Source organism: Canis lupus, chromosome 7, assembly GCF_003254725.2.
Source record: "Canis lupus dingo isolate Sandy chromosome 7, ASM325472v2, whole genome shotgun sequence".
Taxonomy (NCBI): Eukaryota; Metazoa; Chordata; class Mammalia; order Carnivora; family Canidae; genus Canis; species Canis lupus.
In genome coordinates, this window is record NC_064249.1 from 30,709,896 (window position 1) to 30,730,931 (window position 21,036).

Sequence of the window (21,036 nt, forward strand, 5' to 3'; positions counted from 1 at the left end):
TTTAACATTTTATTTCTAACATTTCAAAAATATAAAATCCTGAGAATAAAGCTATATGCCCACAGCAATTCCTAATTAGCGAAAAACTATAGAACTTTATTTAAATATTATAAAGAAGACATATGTAAATGCTCATTTACTGGAAAACTCAACATTGTAAGATATCAATCAGTTCTTTCCAAACTGATCTACGGATTCAAAGCAATTTCATATCAAAATCTCAGTAAGTTATTTTCTTTCTCTTTCCTTCATTCTCTTTCTCAGAGTTGGGGTGTATGGGTGTAACTGACAATCTGATTCTAACATTATTAATTTTAAAGTTTTCCCCCCAGTTATCTCTATACCCAATGTGGTGGGGCTTGAACTCATGACCCCAAGATCGAGTTGCTTGCTCTTCTAACTGAGCCAGCTAGATGCCCCAAGATTCTAAAATTTAAATAGAAGGGCAAAGGGTCAAGATGCTTTTGAAAAAAACCCAAGTGGAGGGATCTGTACTATCAAGATATTATGAATTATCATAGAACAGCAATAATTAGAACAGCATAGTATTAGAACAGTGATGAACAGACCAGAGTAGAGTCTGGAAACCACACTTTAAATACTTGCAACGTGATAGGTAGTACTACTACACATCAGCGAGAAAAGGATGGAGTTTCCAATAAAGGATAACTGGGTATCTATTTGGGGAAAAAAATGAAATTAGATCAATTCGTACTATACAGAAGGAAGGACACAAGCAAGCAGACAGGCAAGCAGGGAGGGAGGAAGGAAGAAAGATAAGTTTCAGAAGGATTAAAGGCCTAAATGTAAAGTTCAAAACTATTACATTTTCAGAAGACAAATTAAGAGTACATCATTATAACCTTGGGAAAAGGATTTCTTTATCAAAACCCAAAAAATGAGAAGATGTAAGTTTAACTACTTCAAAATTTAAAAAGTCTTCTGTTCATCAAAGGACTACACAAAGAGAATGCAAAGAAGAAAGTATTTGCAATACATACAAACAACAAAGGATTAGTATTCATAACACACAGAGAATTCCTATGAATCCAATAAAAATGCCAAACCAATAGAAATGAACAGGAATTTCACAAAAGAAGAAACATAAGTGGTGCACAAACACTAGAAAAGACGTTCAGCTTCCCTGGAAGCTAGGGAAATGCAAATTAAAATCCCAATACAATACCATTTTATGGCCACTAAATTGGCTTTTTATGGCCACTAAATTGGCTAAAATTACAAAGTTGGTTAATATCAAATTTTGGCCAGATTGTGAAATTCTTATCTGCTGTTGGTAGAGATACAAAGTAGTACAAATGCTTTGAAAACTGGCTGGCAGTACCGAGTAACACTGGAGTAAGGTCAGCACTTACACTACTAAGTCTTTTTAGACTTTTATGCAAATGCATCGAGAGATAAGTACAAAATTATTTTACAGCAATAACGTAATAGCAAAAGCCTAAAAATAACCCAAATAATAGAATGGATAGAAAACTTGTGATATATTCATATAATGGGGTATTCTATCCACTGAAAATAAATTATAAACATATGCACTAAGTTGGATGAATCTCAAAAACATAATGTTGAACAAAAGAAACCAGTCAGAATATAGTCTGATTCAATTTATATAATGGCAACAGATGAATCTAAGTACTATTTGAGGATAGTAAATACACAGATGAAAAAAATTTGTAAAGAGGGAAACCTGGGTGGCTCAGCAGTTGTGTGCCTGCCTTTGGCCCGGGGCAGGATCCTGGAGTACCCGGATCAAGTCCCACATTGGGCTCCCTGCATAGAGCCTGCTTCTCCTTCTGCCTATGTCTCTGCCTCTCTCTGTGTGTGTCTCTCATGAATAAATAAATAAAATCTTAAAAAAAAACTAATTAGAAATTTGGAAAGAAAAGCAATATGACTATTAACACTAAATTTAGAATGAATTCTACCTCTGTGGCAGGAGAAGGGACTCTAACCAGGGTGGACCTACAGTGGCCTCCTAGGACAGGGTAACATTCTGTTTCATGATCAGAATGGGAGACACATGAGTACTTAAACTATACATGCATGTTTACATACAGGTGTCTAAGATTATTACATTTACATTAAAACAGTAAAACGCCCATGACAAAAGAGTTGCAATAAAATTTCAAGGACACATCCAGATTGTAAGGAGCAAAGGAAAAAGTAGGTGGTAATGAAGCCAAAGTATTGAGTGGGGCTCCATCCTTTAGTAAGTCTGGCAGTGGCAGGAGTGAGAGAAGACGGTCTTTGAAAGGGGTATAGACTGGGGGTGGGGGACTGTGAGGGTCTACGGGCTGATAAACCCATGTATACCTCAGCACTGTGAGGAAAGGTTCTATGGGAAGGGATATACTGAATATGCAAGGAGGGGTGAAAAGATGGGGTAAGAACTTGAAGGAAGTGAGAAGACAGAATTAAGAGTGAAATGTGAAGGATCATAATAGTGGAAAAGGTTATTTCTTACATGCGAGTGAAAAGGAGAAGCTGAGTGAAAAAAAAAATATAAAGCTGAGGGAGACAGCTACAATTTTTCTCAGTAATCAAAAGGTGGTCATTTTCAGAAAACAAAAACAGCAAAACAGAAGGCAGAAAACTTCTGGACAGGAGCGCCAGGGTGGCTCAGTGGTTGAGTGCCTGCCTTTGGCTCAGGTCATGATCCCGGGGTCCTGGGATCAAGTACCACACTGGGCTCCATGCTCAGAGAGAAGCCTGCTTTTCCTCCCTGCCTGCTGCTCCCTCTGCTTGTACACAAGCTTGCACGCGCGTGCGCTTTCGCTCTCTGACAAATAAATAAATAAATAAATAAATAAATAAATAAATAAAGTCTTATAAAAAGAAAGAAAAAAAAAAGTTCTGGACAAGAGAAAAGGTTTGGGAATGTGTAAGGGAATCCAAAAGGTGAATCCAAGGCAGCACCAGTTACAGTGAAGGCCCAGCTGAATGTACATGGAGTCCTCATCTCCCCAGAAGTTCTTGTTGCTCTCTTCGTAACCAGCAAAGATCAAATATAAAAATCAAAGGAAGAGTTCATACTACCCAGCTTTGCACAGGTGTCAGGCTTTCAAAGTCCTTTAAATGGAACTCACAGCTCAAATGCTACCTTCCTTCATGGTTCCCAGCTCTCTAACCCAAAAGCAATAATCTGTACCTTCTATATACATACTACTGCAACACATTTGGCACTTCTCCAGCCTGGGGAGGGCAGCGAGAGGGGAGATTGAGCTGTGATACATAGAACAATAGGGGGATGAATGTCAAACATACTAAGCCAAGTGAAAGAAGCCAGACTTAATAGCTACATAGTATGATTCCATTTATATGGCATTTTGGAAAAGGCAAAACTGAAAGGCACCATCAAAAGGAATCAATCAACCTCCTTAATTTACAAATGAGAAAAACAAAATAATATATGGAAATATGTTCACTGAAGTAACAGAGCTGGATAATTACCAAGGCCAGACTGAAATTCGGAATCCTTGACTCTCTTCTCATTGTTCTTTCTACTATACCAACCTAAGATCAAGGAGTCCAATTCAACAGTCATTAGCAAAGGATATTAACCAACTTATAACTGAAGCCAAGGTCATGCTAAGGATATAGCACATGATGACAGCATAAGAAATCTGAGCCTTTGGTTTCTACCTCACAGCTTGTTGCTCTACTTTTACTATTTTACAATAAAGTAAAAAGTTTTAAGTTGATCAAATTTAAAGCTCATGAAAAATATTACCACATTATATAAAACTTTTGGCCCCCCCAAAAAAAGGGCTCCGAATAGGCAACAAATCAAAATGTCGATAGTAGATACATTAATCTATATTTTTCAAATGATCTATCGTGGGTATTATAACTGGTCATAACAACAAAAAAACTGGTCATAACAACTTAATGTTTTGTTCAGTTTCACATTTCCTAAAATAGGCTTCTTTTCTATCTTTCCTTCAATGTCATCTCCAAAGTGAACTATCTCTTGGATTAGACTGACTTCTGCTATTTAAATTCTGTGACTGCACCTGTTTTTTATTTACCCTACTGTTATTGTTATTTCTCCATAAATGAGAATAGAAATCTATACCCTCTAAATGCTAATGTTAGAATTTATAAATGGGACAGGAAACATAACATACTAGGGAGGGAAGTACAAAGATAGGAGGAGAAGAATGTGGGGAAGAAGGAGGAGACAGAAAACTAATATAACATCCTCACAATAGGATCCAAATGTAGATGTCCTCCATCATCTTCTCTATGTCTGAAAGTCCAGGTATTATTCAACATGCAGCCTGGAATCTACCTTCTTTAAGGGCCAATCTAATTATAAATAATCTTTCCCAAATCTTATTTTGGGGGGGGGGGTAAGAGGGTGAGAGAGAATCCAAGCAAGCTTCATGTCCCATGGAGCCCAATGAAGGGCTTGATTTCACAACCCTGAGATTATGGCCTGAGTTGAAATTAAGAGTTGGATGCTCAACCAACTGAGCCACCCAGGCACACCAATCTCTCCCCAGTCTTGATGCCTATATAGCCTAACAAAAACAGATCAACCAGATCAACCCTTTAAGGCCAAAATTAAAACTTATAGTAATATATTTTAAAAATCTCTTCAGGATACAGCTATGTCTAAAGGAAGCCAGTTTTAAAAAGGAAAAAAAACTTTTTTCTAATGTAAGTGGCCTCAGACTCTTTTGCTAATGCATAGAAATTGATTTGTTACATTGTTACTGTGCTATTCACACCAAGTATGAGAAACATCACACATCACAAAACAGAATTAAATCAAAGATATTGGTTACAGACAACTGAGATTTCTGGAATCCCTGAAAATATTTGTTAATATTCTTGATTTCAAAGGAGGATAAAAAATTACTTACTCTGAGTGGGGGCCTAAACTCTGAATATATAAAAGAATAAGGTACCCTCTTCCTTCTTAGATCTGATAAGACTCTACTTGTAAAGAGAGAGTGTCATAGTCAGCTGCTTACCCCAACCCAATTAATAATGTTGGGGACAAGGGGAAGCCACATTAAATATACTACATCTATGCTGAAGCTACTTTGCTTCCAAAAACATTTGTTATCATTGGCTAATTAAATTGGGAACTTAATCTAATCTGCAGTGTATGTGATCTCCTCTTATAAATCTGGTTCATCTGATATATTATTTTATATAGATATTTACACCTAAATAATTATATAAAAGCAGAAAATGCACATAAGCAAAATGAACACTCTCAGTGCAAATGGAAGATGATTCATTCATAAATTTCATGTATATAGCCATAACTACATTATCAAAAGATATTCCCTATAAAGATAAAAATGTTCATTTGAAAGGAGAAATTTCTTTTGACTGTAAAGATGGACAACACTGTTGGTTAAGAAGTTAATCATTTAGGATATAGCCAAATAAACTCAGTATCTGTATTCCAAAGTAGTCACTATTGGAATAGATTAAAAATAAAACATATAAATGTTATTTAGGTATAAACAACAACAAAAGAGAACCAATAATATACCATGTAGAAGAAAGACCTTGTTGTAAGAATGAATGCTACATTCAACAAACATTTCCTGTGCATTGGTGTGCCAAGTGCTGAGATTATATAAAGAAGAAAAGAACAGTCCTTGTTCTTTTTTAATTAAAAAAATTTTTTAAAGATTTTATTTATTTATTCATTCATTCATTCATTCATTCATTCATTCATGAGAGACAGAGAGAGAGAGGCAAGAGACATAGGCAGAGGGAGAAGCAGGCTCCATGCAGGAAGCCCAATGTAGGACTCTATCCCAGGACCCCAGGATCACGCCCTGAGCCGAAGATAGACGCTCAACCCCTAAGCACCCAGGAATCCCCACAGTCCTTGTTCTTAAGGAGTTCTCAGGCCTATTAATTCACCATTAAAGAAAAACTCCTGAGTATCTATGTGGCAGACACTGTCCTAGATGCAGGAGATAGAACAGTAAAGAAGAGAGACAGAAACCATGTCTTCATAGAGCTTAAATTCTAGTGTGGGGCAACAGACAATAAAAATGAAAATGAAAAGTATTGAACATTAGATAGAAATAAATGCTATGGAAAAAATAAAGAGGACAAAGGGATAGGGAAAATCTAGTGGGGGTGGAGAGGTAACAACTGTGGTTCCAGTTTCATAAAACAACACGGCAACCAAAACAGCAGATGTTCACATGTGACCAGGATACATAAGGGGGACTTTAAGGGAAAAGGTAATGCTCTTTCAGAGGCAATATTTTAGTTGAATCTTAAGAGGATGAGATGGAATTAAAAGGAAGTGGTTAGGGATCCCTGGGTGGCGCAGCGGTTTGGCGCCTGCCTTTGGCCCAGGGCGCGATCCTGGAGACCCGGGATCGAATCCCACATCGGGCTTCCGGTGCATGGAGCCTGCTTCTTCCTCTGCCTGTGTCTCTGCCTCTCTCTCTCTGTGACTATCATTAAAAAAAATAATAATAATAAAAAATAAAAGGAAGTGGTTATGTGAAGAAGAAAAACATTAAGCATTTCTCTCCCAAAAGTAGAAGACACTATGACACAAGTTTAACATCCAGGAATCCAAACAAACAATTTTAGATATTCTATTAGGTCTTTGGTTTACAAAAATAAACAAGTCATGCTCCCATATCACAAGTTGTTCAACAGTTAGGTACAGGTGACAGACAAGAAAATAAACAATTAAAAAAAAAAAAGAAAATAAACAATTACAATGTAAAAGATGATTACTCCAAAGGAGTTATCTATAAAAAGATGACAGAAGGCAGAACATAAAAAAGAATAGTCACCAATCCCAACAAAGTAAGGCAGTTCAGTAATGGTTCAGATGTAGACAGTTTATACTCTGTCTACTCTGTCTACTCTGCCACTGCTCATCTCATTCTTGCAAGACATTCTGACCATAATATAGAAGGAGATGCACAAAGACACTATTAGAAACAAGAGAAGGGATTCAGTTTCTATATTATTTATTCCCTGAGGAAAAAAGAGTGCAGAGGTGCTACTTTAAAAAAGTACATTATTTAAAAAAATACATAGGGGCCCCTGGGTAACTTAGTGGTAGGATATCTGCCTTTTTAAGCTCAGGGCGTGATCCCGGGGTCCAGGGATGAAGTCCCACAGGCTCCCTGCCAGGAGTTTGCTTCTCTCTTCCTCCCTGTCTCTCTCATGAATAAATAAATAAAATCTTTAAAAATAAACAAACAAATAAATGTAGATTATTCAACTCATTAGGATATCTATTAACAGGAAAAAAAGGAAATAACAAGTGTTGGGAAGAATAGAGAAACTGGAATCCTTGTACATTGACTATGCAAATGTGAAATGATTCAGGTGCTGTGGAAAAGACTTTGGTGGTTCTTCAAAAAGCTAAATACAGAATTATTAATGACCCATCTACTGCGAGGAATATACCCAAAAGAAGTAAAAACAGGTACTCAAATAAATCCTTTGATATTAATGTTCATAGCAGCACTACTCACAATAGCCTAAAAAGTAGAAACAACCCAAATGTCCATCAACAAACAACTGGATAAACAAACTGTGGTATGTACACACAATGGAGTAATATTCAGCCATTAAAAGGAATGAAGTATTATACATACTACAATGTAGATGAACCTCGAAGACATTGTGGCAAGTGAAGGAAGCCAGACACAAAAAAGGTCACATAGCCCATGATCCCATTATATGAAATATCCAGAATAGGTAAATCTCTATATAGAGACGGGCTGGGGCTGGAGGAAAATGAAGGGCAACTGCTTTATGAATGAAGGTTCCTTTTGGGGTGATGCAAACATTTCAGAACTAGAAAAAGGCAGTAGCTGCACAAACTGTGAACATGCTAAACGCCACTGAATTGTTTACCTTAAATGATTAATTTCATGCTATATACATTTCACCTCAATTAGATAAAATCAAAGAGAAATCTGCAGCTCAGCACAAACCTGGCAGTACCAATTCTACTGCCCTATGAGTTTGCCCGTCTATAGCACCCAGCTTCATCGGCCCAAGTAGCTACTTAAACTGTGCTATAGACCAAGTAATGTGAGAGCCACCCCTGGTGGAATTTGTCTGTCCATCAATTTAAGGCCCTCAAAGTGAAATTTACCAATTAGAGCTTAAACTTCAGATGCCCTCCAAGGAAATAATAACAATGTCTGCATCTGTTACTACATTACCATAACAAGCTAGCACAGATTCTAAAAGAAGTTTACTGAAAGTCATGTAACTATGGGACATAACTAACATAAATAACAGCTAAAAGATCTTCAAGGAAAAGTCAGCTTGTGCTCATTTGGGGATGTGTGTGTGTGTGTGTGTGTGTGTGTGTGTGTGTGTGTGTATAGGTGATTACTTCCTAATGAGCCATCATAAAATGGGAAGAATCTGGGATAATGGAAATCTAGAAAGAAAACCCCTTATGGCTCTAGAAAAGTTCTATATTACTATCAAATCATGAAGCATAATCAGAAACGATGCTCTAAATCTCTACAGGATGGATGATTATTACCTATCTACTAAAAATCTCTACTGCTGTTATACTGTATATTCTTCATTTAAGTAATGATATGCATTTTGTTTTTTAATTGCTTATTTATATATTGCCTTGTAGATGACTGCACATCAGTGATACACAACAAGATTTCCATAAATGGTTAATGTTTGTCAAATTGTTACAAAGTCTATCTGGATGAAAGGCATTATTAAAACAGACTTTATTCTTAATTGTAGAAAAATGAATGACTTGTGACCTACCAGCTATTCAGACCAGGTCTTTTTCAAATAACTTAAATATGTAGCATCTAAAGGGAATACTTTGAGGACCAAGAAAACTAGAAATAAAGTCCTTATTCTAAAATTATAATATCATGCTAATAGTTTTCTTGAAAAGAAAAATTTACCAAATATTTACTCTGATCCATCTTTCTCCTGCCCCCTAACCTAGTCAAATGTTCCTTACTCATCTTGACCCTTACGATGTAAGCTAGCTAAAGGGTGGCAGTTTCCTGCCTTCTTTAGAAACACAGAGCGCCTGAGAAGCTGCAGTGAAATTCCTGGTCCTCTGATTTTATCTGATGTCAAAGTTCCTAGCTTGAATTATGACTCCTTGCTATCAATCCTTCTTATATTGTTTATTTATCTGGATGAACTAACTACTCCCAGACTTCTTCATTGCATTTTGTTCACTGGTTTCATTTCCCTAATATGACAAAGACATCCCTAATTGCCTCTGTTTCGAACCCTATTCAGAGTGCTCTCTTACTTTCCCCTTCTACCTACAAACTTATCTATAGGCATTATCTATATCTATCTTTAACTCCTTCACTCTCCCATTTCTCTAACTTAAAGTGGCAGTGGGGGGGACGAGGAGGGACGCTTCTATTCTAAGCTACTTCATCCACCAATGCTCAGAAACTTAATGCTTCCCTTCTCTTTGGGAACTTTGATTCCTAAATCATCCATCCATCCTTTTTGCACCACTCTCTCCTGCTGTTTCCTCTCCTTCACATACAAATATACTTGATTTCCTCTCCTATTCCTTCCTTTCCTTTATTTAATATATAATTACCATATCATCATCATATTCTGAATAAATACTGCCAATTAGTACTTACTGAGTCCTATGTCTACTTGCTTTCAATGTATACATCACTTTTATGCAATGATTTATTACTTATGTCCATTTTACAGCTAAGAAAATTATGTCACAGAAAGAAATAATTTGCCCAAAGTAACATAACTGGTAAGTGAAGGAACCAGGGATCTGAATCCAGGTGGTTTGGTTCCAGGGCCTGTGTTCTTAACCACTATGCTATACAGCATCTCATGGAGTTTCTATTACAAGAGCTGCCTATATTTATCATTTTCCTTCCTCAATTATTCACTTCTCTAGGCACAGCAATTTCTTTCTCTACCACTTACCTAGAGCAATTTAAAAAGCACCATAATAACTAATATAGAGGTCACAGTTTAAGCTTCCTATCTTGATCATTCTGCTGGACCGGACTACACTGGACAGACACTAACTATGAACATCGCCATCTGGTTCATTTCTGATTTCCATGGTTGCTCTTTAGTCAACTTAAGCACCACCCGGTGGAAATTTCTGTAATGATGGAAACACTACATATATGTGCTACCCTATATGGTAGCCTCTAGCAACATGTGGCTACTAAGCAATAGAAATATGGCCAGCCTGACAGAATTTGTAATTTAATTTCAAAGTCAGGACACCTGGGTGGCTCAGCAGTTGAGCGTCTACCTTTGGCTGAGGGCATGATCCCGGTCTCAGGATCAAGCCCCACATTGGGCTCCCTGCAAGGAGCCTGCTTCTCCCTCTATGTCTCTGCCTGTCTCTCTCTGTCTCTCATGAATAAATAAATAAAATTTAAAAAAATTTTAATGTTAACAGCCACATGTAGCCTGGGGCCATCCTCCTGGATAGTACAGGGCTCCTTCATGGCCCGTCTTCCTCTGCCAGCCCTTTCAGCGTCTGGCACTGAAAGAGGTCTGTCTTTGTTTTTTTCCTAGCTTGTTCCATTTTCCTCCCAGTGGTGTCTCCCTGCTAACTACTTCCACTCCTATATAAGCAGCTAGGTTTCTTTGCTCAGGAGTACAGCTCTATCTTCAATTGCTCACTTCTTCCCCTGCAGGCACCACAAGACACCTCCAGTACATTTTCAGAACCTGATGCATCACCCATCATCAAGCATACTTGGGGCTCAGGCATACCCCTTCACAGGATGGCACTACATTTATCCACATCCCAAACCAAATACAGGCACTCATTTTAGATTCCTCTCTTCCCTTGTTTACTCCCTTCTCAATGTCCTCTCCTCTTCCCACAAATGCTCAATAAATCTGACCCCTGGCTTCCACTGCCACTGCTATAAGCCAGAGTTCCATATCATGGATCTAACTGAAAGAATAATGAGTTTAGTTCTTTAGGTTCAAGTAAAATGTAAAGTGTAACATAACTAGAAAATTCTTTTACAGTTGTTGGAGGGGAAAAAACACACACAAAAAATTAACATGACAGGAAACAAAACCGCCCTCTAAGGGAGAAAGGAGAAAATTATAATCTCACAATTTATACCTACAGTGGCCTTTGAGCAATAAATCCTCTTTTATTAATGTTCCAAATTTCTGTTGGTAATGAATAAAAATGAAATGGATTCTACTTTTAAAATTCTGTATTTGTTACTGGGTTGCCGCCTGGCAAAAGGATCACTTGCTCCTTCATTCATTTAATAAAAATATATTCTTAATTCAAATGCCACTTAGTATTCTCACACATTCAATAATTATAGCTCCTTGTCTCATACACCTAAAAAAAAATCTCCACATGTACCAATGGGGCAGGGCCAGGACAAGTTTCTCAACATGTAGTGGTCAGAATCTCTTAGAAGCTGTATCTTATAACTGATATTTACTAAACCAAACACTACAGGGAGATCTATCTTTCCTATAGGCATTTGCTTTTTGTTTCTAGATCACCAAGGACACAGTATATCCTCCACTGTGTTTCTGAGGCTTTCTAGAAGTGTTCCAGCCAGCCAGTTTCATTGACCCATAGAACTAACCACTATTGGCAGCCCGGGTGGCTCAACGGTTTAGCGCCGCCTTCAGCCCAGGGCCTGATCCTGGAGACCGGGGATCAAGTCCCAAGTCAGGCTCTCTGCATGGAGCCTGCTTTCCCTCTGCCTGTGTCTCTGCCTCTCTCTCTCTCTCTCATGAATAAATAAATAAAATCTTAAACAAAGCAAAACTACCCACTATTTAAAACTTTAGTAACCCCAATGAGGAACTCCAAGAAAAATAAGTATTGGTATTTCCACTCTCAGGCTTATATAAGAGCACTTTGGCCAGTAGAGAATGTAGTCTACACAGTAAAGCATGCAATAAATTTAAAATGATAATAATAAAAGCAATAAGAATATTAGAAATGGCCCTTAGATAAACATAAGTTCAAAGGGAAAATAGCCCTTTGGAGTCTGAAATCTGCAATTGCTTTACTGTTTTGATGAGAACTTTATGAGAGGCCTGCTCCTCAGTGAATTTCTGAGGCTTCTCAAAAAAACACTGTATTTTATCTGGAACTGTTTTCCAAAACTAGTGCTGGCTGGTTCAAGACTTCAAGATTCTTCAATTACTATGAAGAATAGCAGGTATATTCACTGGTGCCCTGGTCTTTCAGGATTCTTTCTCTTTATCTTGGAGAAAATGTTGTCTGCTCAAGCTCTCTTATAATTTGCTAAAATCGCAAAGCACTAATAAATCTCACAGAACAAATATATCCCTAGTTGCTAGACACTTCTGATAAAGTATTTTTTGAATGCAATTTCATAGATATACATTGGATTGCATTAATAACCTTATTTGATCTTTTCAGTTGCGAAAAGATCTTGACATTATCCTGGGAAAAAATCATCAAAATGAAAAATCAAGTGAATTAGGACAGAATAGGGGAGCTTTAGCACTATCATAATTCAGGTGAAAAAAGACTTACAGTTAATTGACCACAATCTCAATGAATCAGCAAGTGAGTTAGCAGTTTTGAAATAAGTTTTAGTATTTCAAAACAATTAAATATTCTAAGACAATAACATTTTTTATTTTAAACATTTAAATTTAATGTCATTTTGGGACGCCTGGGGGGCTCAGTGGTTAAGCATCTGCCTTCGGCTCAGAGTGTGATTCTGGAGTCCTGGGATCAAGTCCCACATTGGGTTTCCTGCATGGAGCCTACTTCTCCCTCTGCCTATGTCTCTGCCTCTCTCTCTCTCTGTGTCTCTAATGAATAAATAAAATCTTAAAAAAAAAAAAATCTAATGTCATTTTACCTTAATTATAAAAAATTACAATAAGGCAATGATTAGTTTTCAAAAATAACAATAAGCCAATGGTGATGGTAATGGTTGCACTTAAGTATAAAGAACTAGATTCCATCTGATTCTGAGAACGATGGAATGATAAAGGTTTTAGAAATCTTAGGGCATGATGGAAGAGTTGGAAGGGATCAGAAAACTTTAGGACACATCTTTTCCCATCTTAGCTTTACTGCTTCTTCATGCTAAGCATGTACACTGCCTCTACCACTAAACTGAAATCTTGTCCAGCCCTCAAAGTCCAATTTCATCTCTACCTTCTCCCAAAGCTTTCCCTCACCCTCCCAGCTAGAAACAAGTTTCCCACACCGAAGTCTCATGGACCTCTGTATATTTCTTATGAATCTTCTACTACATTTTCATGATATTTTTTCTGTAAGTTAAGTTTATTGAGAACAAAATCAATGTTTGATTCAACTTTAGTGATCTTACTTAGTATACCATCTTGCACACAGAAGACAAAACATATGGGCAGCCCCAGTGGCGCAGCAGTTTAGCGCCGCCTGTAGCCTGGGGCGTGATCCTGGAGACCCGGGATCGAGTCCCACATCGGGCTCCCTGCATGGCGCCTGCTTCTCCCTCTGCCTGTGTCTCTGCCTCTCTCTCTCTCTGTGTCTCTCATGAATAAATTAATTTTAAAAAATCTTAAAAAAAAAAGTCATAACCTCTAAAAAAAAAAAAAAGACAAAACATAAGGAACAACATAGCTCAAAGGACAAGAGAACAGGTTATGTATATGTGTGACCTTTATAAAGTGACCAAACATCCCTGAGCCTCAAATCCCTGATGCATAAAGAGAAAAACAGTGCTTCATATGGTTGCTACAAAGATTAACTGAGACAATCTATACAAAGTGCTTAACACATCTAGTAAATACTTAATGATGGCTGCTATTATAATATTACAGTATGGAAAATTATTACTCTATAATAAATTATAGTATCTCATAATAACTTAGCATTTTAAAATGAATGTCAAATAAATGGATAAGACTTAAAATATGGTAATGATTTCCAGAAGAGCTTCCATTTTTTTTAGAACACCAGGAAAATCGTTTCAATCTATGTTACTCCTAAGGGCAGAATTCAAAAGAATATAGATGATAGAGCTGTGTAACGACAGAAGAAGATGTATTAAAAACTACTACTCCTAGTCAGTGGATGAGCCCAGGCACAGGATAGATAACCATTGGTCAGAAGTACTGATGAAAGATGTCTGCCCTTTGATTAAAAGTGAGCAAGACTTTAAAATTTGTCCACTATTTCTTTTTTTTTTATTTCTTTTTTATTTTTTATTTTTTTATTTTTTTAATTTTTTTATGTCCACTATTTCTAATATCAAAAAATGCACTGATTGTCCCTACTGATGTTTATAAAACCTTATACAACTTTTTTTACTCTTCTAATTGCTATCTGTAATAAAGCTGATCAGATTTAATTTAGGATAAAGTAGTGTAGTATGCAGAACAATGGCCAAAGATGTCTACATTCCAATCCCCAGAAGCTGTGAACAGTTACCCTTACACAGCAAAAGGATTTTGAAGATCTGATGAAGTTAACAATCTTGAGATAGGGAGATTATGCTTGTGTATCTGGGTGGACCCAGTGTAATCACAATGGTCCTTGTAAGGAAGAGGGAGGCAAAATGAGACAAAGAAGTTGTGATGATGGAAGCAGGGATCAGACAGACAGAATGACAGCCCTGAAGACACCTTACTTCTGGCTCTGAAGAGGCCATAAACCAATGAAGGCAGGTGGCCTACAAAAGCTAGAAAGGTGAAGGAAATAGATTCTCCACAGAGGATCCTAAAGGAATGCAAACTTTCAACACTCTAATTTTAGAACTTCTAACCAGAACTGTAAAGATAATAAATTTGTGATTTACCCAGCAATTTTACTGCTAGGTTAGCCCAAAGAACTGAAAACAGAGGCTGTAAGATACTCGTGCACCAGTGTTTACTGTAGCTGTAGCTAAAAGGGGAAAACAATCCAGTTGTCCATCAACAGATAAACAGATAAATAAAATGTGGTATATATATACAATGGAGTATTATTCAGTTATACATGCTACAATGGAGATGAACCTTGAAAATATGCTAAATGAAAAGAAAAAATATTGTATGATTCCCCTTACACTGAGTATATAGAATAGGCAAATTCATAGAGACAAAAAATAGATCAGAGGTCACCAAGGGTTGGAAGGAGGAAGATATGGAGAGTTACTGCTTCCCCTAGGGGAAATATCCTTGGCAGCATCCTGGCCTAACAAACTGTAAGAAATATCATTACTATTCTCTTATCCAGATGGATAAGTTTGTTGAGAGGAAATTATTTTGGGAAAATAATCAATCTTTCATTTTCTTCACTTATGATCTTGGACTTTTTAAATGAGGCTATGAAAAGGTCATATAATCTATTGGCTAGATAGATGAACTACATATTTGTTTTCTTTAAACTGAGCCTGACCCTCAAAAAGCTTATTAATCTTATTTATGTATTTATTTATATCAGTTCCATAAAGGTAGCTATGTCAAAACTCATTCACTCTACTCAAACTCCCAAATCCATTTCATTCAATCTTTGAGGTAATGTAAGATAATGAAAAGTAGTGAAAGGCTCATGGTCTTTACAATCACAAATTACTTAACAGTTCTGAATTTAGTTCCATTATCGTGTTAAAATACCACCTTAGGGGAGTATTTTAACAATTATGATATAAAGCATACCTAATAAAGTAACTAGACATGCATACCTAGTAACATTTCAACACATTTTAACTGCTGCTATTATCATTATCCCTGTTTTCCTCTTAAATGACCACCTCAACTACTTTAATGATAAATTTTTAAAAAGCAGCCTAATATGAATTGTTTATTTCTTTTTCTTTCCACCTCAATTTTGTCATTCTTCAATGCTAACTTCTCCCCGATTGTAGAAAAATGAGTACATATTCTTCTATTTTAAAAAATTATTTATTTATTTGAGAGAGAAAGTGTGTGTGCACTAGTGCCCGAGTAGGGGAAGGGACAGAGGGGGAGGGAGAGGGAAATAGACTCCCCACTGAGTGCAGAAATCAGGGATTCCAGGACCCAGAGATCATGACCTGAGCCAAAGTCAGATGCTTAACCAACTGAACCAACTCTTTTGGCCTTGATTATGATCTCGTGGTCCTGGGATAGAGCCCTGCACATGGCTCTGTGCTCAGTGGGAAGTATGCTTTGTGATTCTCTCTCCTCCTACCCACCCTGCCCACCCCCACCACCACGGCTTGCTTGCTCTCTCCCTTCAAAATAAATAAATCAATCTTTTTTTAAAAGGAGGATATAGCTAGAATCATCATATTGCCTGATTTCAAACTATATTACAAAGCTATAATAATCTAAATAGTATGGTATGGTATAAAAACAGACACATAGATCAACATAACAGTATAGAGTCCAAAAATAAACCCATACACATATGGTCAATTTATGACAAAATATATGAAGAACTCATATAACTCAATAACAAAAAAACCAATCTGATAAAATAAATTAGCAATTTTTGCAAAGATGATGTACAGATGGCCAACAGGCACATGAAAAGATACTCAACATCACTAATCATCAGAGAAATGCAAATGAAAACCACATGAGGTATCATCTCACATCTGTCAGAATGGCTGTTATCAAAAAGACAAGAAGTAACAAGTATTGGTGACTTGTGCAGAAAAGGGAACATTAGTGCACTGTTGGTAGGAATGTAAATTGGTGCAGCCGCTGTGGAAAACAGAATGGAGGATCCTTAAAAAGCTAAAAATTCAACCACCTACTGGTATTTATCCAAAAAACAAAGCAAAACAAAACAAAAACAGTAATTAGAAAAGATATATGCATGCCCATGTTCACTGCAGCATTATTCACAATAGCTAAGATATGGAAACAACCAAAGTATCCATTCACAGATATTGAAACAACCAAAGTATCCATTCATGGATTAATGGATAAAGAAGATGTTGTATATACACACAATTGGAATATTACTCGGCCATAATAAAGAATGAAGTCTTGACATTTGTGATAACATGGATGGATCTTGAGGGTATTATGCTGAGTGAAATAAGTCAGAGAATGGCAAATACCATACGTGGAATCTAAAAAGAGAAACAAACAAACAAAAAGAAAACTCATCAAGGCAGAGAACAGACTGGTGGTTACCAGAAAGGATGAATGACGGGAAGATGGGCCAAAAAGGAGAAGGGGGTCAAGAGGTACAAACTTCTAGTCATAAAATAGTAAGTTATGGGGATGTAAATGATGACTATATTCAACAATACTGTACTGCATATTATCTAACTTTATATGGTGACAAGGGAAACTAGATTTGGTGGTCATAATTTCACAGTGTATACAAATATTGAATCATTATGTTACACACCTGAAACTAATACATTTTATGTCAATTATACCTCAAAAAAATACTCAGATTTCCTCAAAAAAATACCATTATATTTTTGTATACCTCCTCTTAAATTACCATAATCTACTCTGAATCTCCTGTTTATCTGTTTTCTTAATGGACTGCTAACTCTTCAAAAATTGAGGGAATCTCATTTATTTGCACTAACATCTTATAATAACACCACATACAATATTTTACATATGTGACAAGCAATTAATGAATAAGTAAATTGACTACCTAAACTACAGATTTTCTGTGAACACATAAGGACAATTTGACAAAAGTACATCATCAGATTTATCTCCTCAACTTAAATAGATCGCTCTGGCAGAAGAAAGGCAAGAAGAAACATACCAAACACAATTTTAAATAATTTTATAGTATTACACCCCATAAAATGTCACAAATCAAACTTATTTTTTCCTGAAATATTTTAAATTGCAGTAATCTACACAAAAGTATTCCAAATCCAAGAAAAGGTAAGACTTTAGTTTTATTATAACACTAAAGGTTCTTTCTACTGAAACTTTACTTGTTATTCAATTAGCAAAAACTAAGAATCCATATATCCTTTACAATTAAATAAGCTGCCGGTCGGTTCATTTTATTTTTAAATAAAAATCAATTTGTAAGCATGTAATTGTCTGAAAAAACTGTAATTCTATATCTAATATATATATATATATTTTAAAGATTTTATTTATTTATTCATGAGAGATGCAGAGAAAGAGAGGCAGAGACAGAGGCAGAGTTCTGAGAAGCAGGCTCCATGCAGGGAGCCTGACATGGGACTCGATCCCGGGTCTCCAGGATCATGCCCTAGGCTGAAGGCGGCACTAAACCGCTGAGCCACCAGGGCTGCCCTATATCTAATATAATGAACATTGTACTTTAATAGGCAAACTGGAACTCAAATGTAATTTTTATATTCCTAAACTAACAAACTGACATTAGTGGGAGATACTAGTGATAGGCCCTTAACATTTCAGAAATTGAGACCCCCGAGCTTCGGTGGCTCAGCGGTTGAGCATCTGCCTTCAGCTCAGGGCATGATCCCAAGATCCAGGGATCGAGTCCTGCATCAGGCTCCCTGTGAGGGGCCTGCTTCTCCCTCTGCCTGTGTCTCTGCCTCTCTCTCTGTGTCTCTCATGAATAAACAAATTCTTTAAAAAAATTTTTTTTCAGAAACTGATATTCAAGATTTTAGTTATCTTCAAGTGCATGTAAAGGTCTGTAACATGGAAGTGATTTATAATTTTACAAAGGCAACAAATGCTCAGTTTAGAGACATCAATAAGTAAATATCTATAGTGATGCTGCTCAGCTTTAGGAGTTCGCCATGCACTGCATATTAAAACAATTCATGAGACTGTTTTAGCGAGTGCTCCAGCTAGAATTTCTCTTATATATGGTTCTGAAAATAGTTTTGACCTGAATATATATACAAAGCATTGCTTAAGCTTTTGTTTTATTTTATTGCAGTTCATGGGAGAAACCACATGCACAGTGTAAATCCTCATTCTGCCTTTATTTCCTGGCTGGTTTTGTGTCTCAATTTCCTATTCCTTGAAATAATAATACCTAACTTATAGTACTGTCATTAAGAACTCAAAACCTCAAAACTGGGGATCCCTGGGTGGCTCAGCAGTTTGGCGCCTGCCTTTGGCCCAGGGCACGGTCCTGGAGTCCCGGGATCGAGTCTCGCATCAGGCTCCCGACATGGAGCCTGCTTCTCCCTCCTTCTGTGTCTCTGGCTCTCTCTCTCTCTCTCTCTCTCTCTCTCTGTGTATGTGTCTATCATAAATAAATAAATAAATCTTAAAAAAAAAAAAAAAAAGAACCCAAAACTGGGGTAGCCCAGGTGGCTCAGCGGTTTGGTGCCACCTTCAGCCCAGGGCCTGATCCTGGAGACCCAGGATTGAGTCCCATGTTGGGCTCCCTGCATGGAGCCTGCTTCTCCCTCTGCCTGTGTCTCTGGCTCTGTCTTTCATGAATAAATAAATAAAATCTTAAAACAACAACAAAAAAAAACCCCTCAAAACTGAAATCAAGTAATGGGTACAGTGCTTAAGATTTTTAAAAACATGTCATTGAGAAATTATTATATGTAGGTGCTCAATAAATGGTAGCTATTGATAAGTCTCATTAGTTGGAGTTTCAAAAGGTGTAGAGACATTTTCACTGTTCTCCATCATGTTTTTCTTCCCTTAGAAACACCTGCCTCTCCTTTGAAGCAGTTTTTTTAAGGCAGGAGTGCCCTGCACACTCTCCCCTAATGTTTTATTTTAAAGGATCGACTGCCCAGTTTCTCTTTGCAGACAAATCCCACACCTAAGCTAGATGGCCAAAGCACTGGCAGATGGACCAGTGTTACAAAATAATGCAAGACACAACCCAAACAGAGGACAAAGAAACAACAAAAATGAGGCTGCGGCTAACCACCTAGACAGCGCAGAATGCTTCCTTTCTCCTCCTCAGGAGGTGCTAGAGCAGTCTACCTGGCTAGCCTCAGTATTTTGAGTGACATGGTCGGTACAACAGGAAGACCCATAAAGAAACATGTATACTTTAGAAACGAAAAGGTTAACAAGGATCTCCAGATATAGAACAATTTTGAATGGAAAGATATGTAGGCAGGAACTGCTATACTGGTTCAACTCATCAACTTCTAATTAAAACATGTTATGGTCAGTAGAGGTGGAAAACAAAGGCTGTTTCCAGAGTGACTCTCATTCTTATAACTCTCATAGTTAGGTATTTTTAAAATTATGGGTCAAAGAGGCAACCCTCTCTGCAAGTGATAAACCTAGTTTACATTAGAAACTATTACTTTGTGTAACTCTGCCCACAGAATTCCCTTCTCACACATTTCATTATTTTATGTCTCCACCAGAAACTGGGGAAATCCCTGTACCATCTCTTGCAGATGATAAAGACACACAGTTAAATGTCCTCTGAGTAATGTGAAGAATTAAGAGTATGGGTTGTGGAGACATTCGGTCCTTCACGGATTTACCTTTCTCTCAGGGGGCCTCAGTTTTCTCATTTACATGATATTAATTTTCTCCTAATCAATAGTTACATTTAAATTTTTAAAACTTGGGATCCCTGGGTGGCGCAGCGGTTTGGTGCCCGCCTTTGGCCCAGGGCGCGATCCTGGAGACCCGGGATTGAATCCCACGTTGGGCTCCCGGTGCATGGAGCCTGCTTCTCCCTCTGCCTATGTCTCTGCCTCTCTCTCTCTCTCTCTCTCTCTCTCTCTCTCTCTGTGTGACTATCATAAATAAATAAAAATAAAAAAAAATTTTTTTTAACTTACCGAATAAAAGAACATATTAGGAATAGAAACAAGTGTGTGTGTTTTAATTTATTTATTCATGAAAGACACAGAGAGAAGAGGGAGAAGACACAGGCAGAGGGAGAAGCAGGCTCCATGCAGGAAGCCCAATGTGGGACTCGATCCCAGGTCTCCAGGATCACATCTTGAGCTGAAGGCAGACGCTTAACCGCTGAGCCACCCAGGCGTCCTGCAGTATGTGTTTTTAACTGTCTACTGACACTATAACTTCCAAATACTTTATATTGAATGGGGGGTGGTAGATAACATTTACTATTTTAACACCTGTAACAAACGCAACTTTTTACTGAATGGTTATTGTGTACCTGGCACTGTGCTTAATCCA

At 37.2% G+C, this 21,036-nt stretch overlaps 1 protein-coding gene across 6 annotated transcripts in view; it reads right to left on the reverse strand.

The window, feature by feature from the left end:
* Positions 1-21,036, reverse strand: part of POU2F1 (POU class 2 homeobox 1) — a 187,918-nt gene that overhangs the window by 62,948 nt on the left and 103,934 nt on the right. The window lies entirely within an intron of this gene.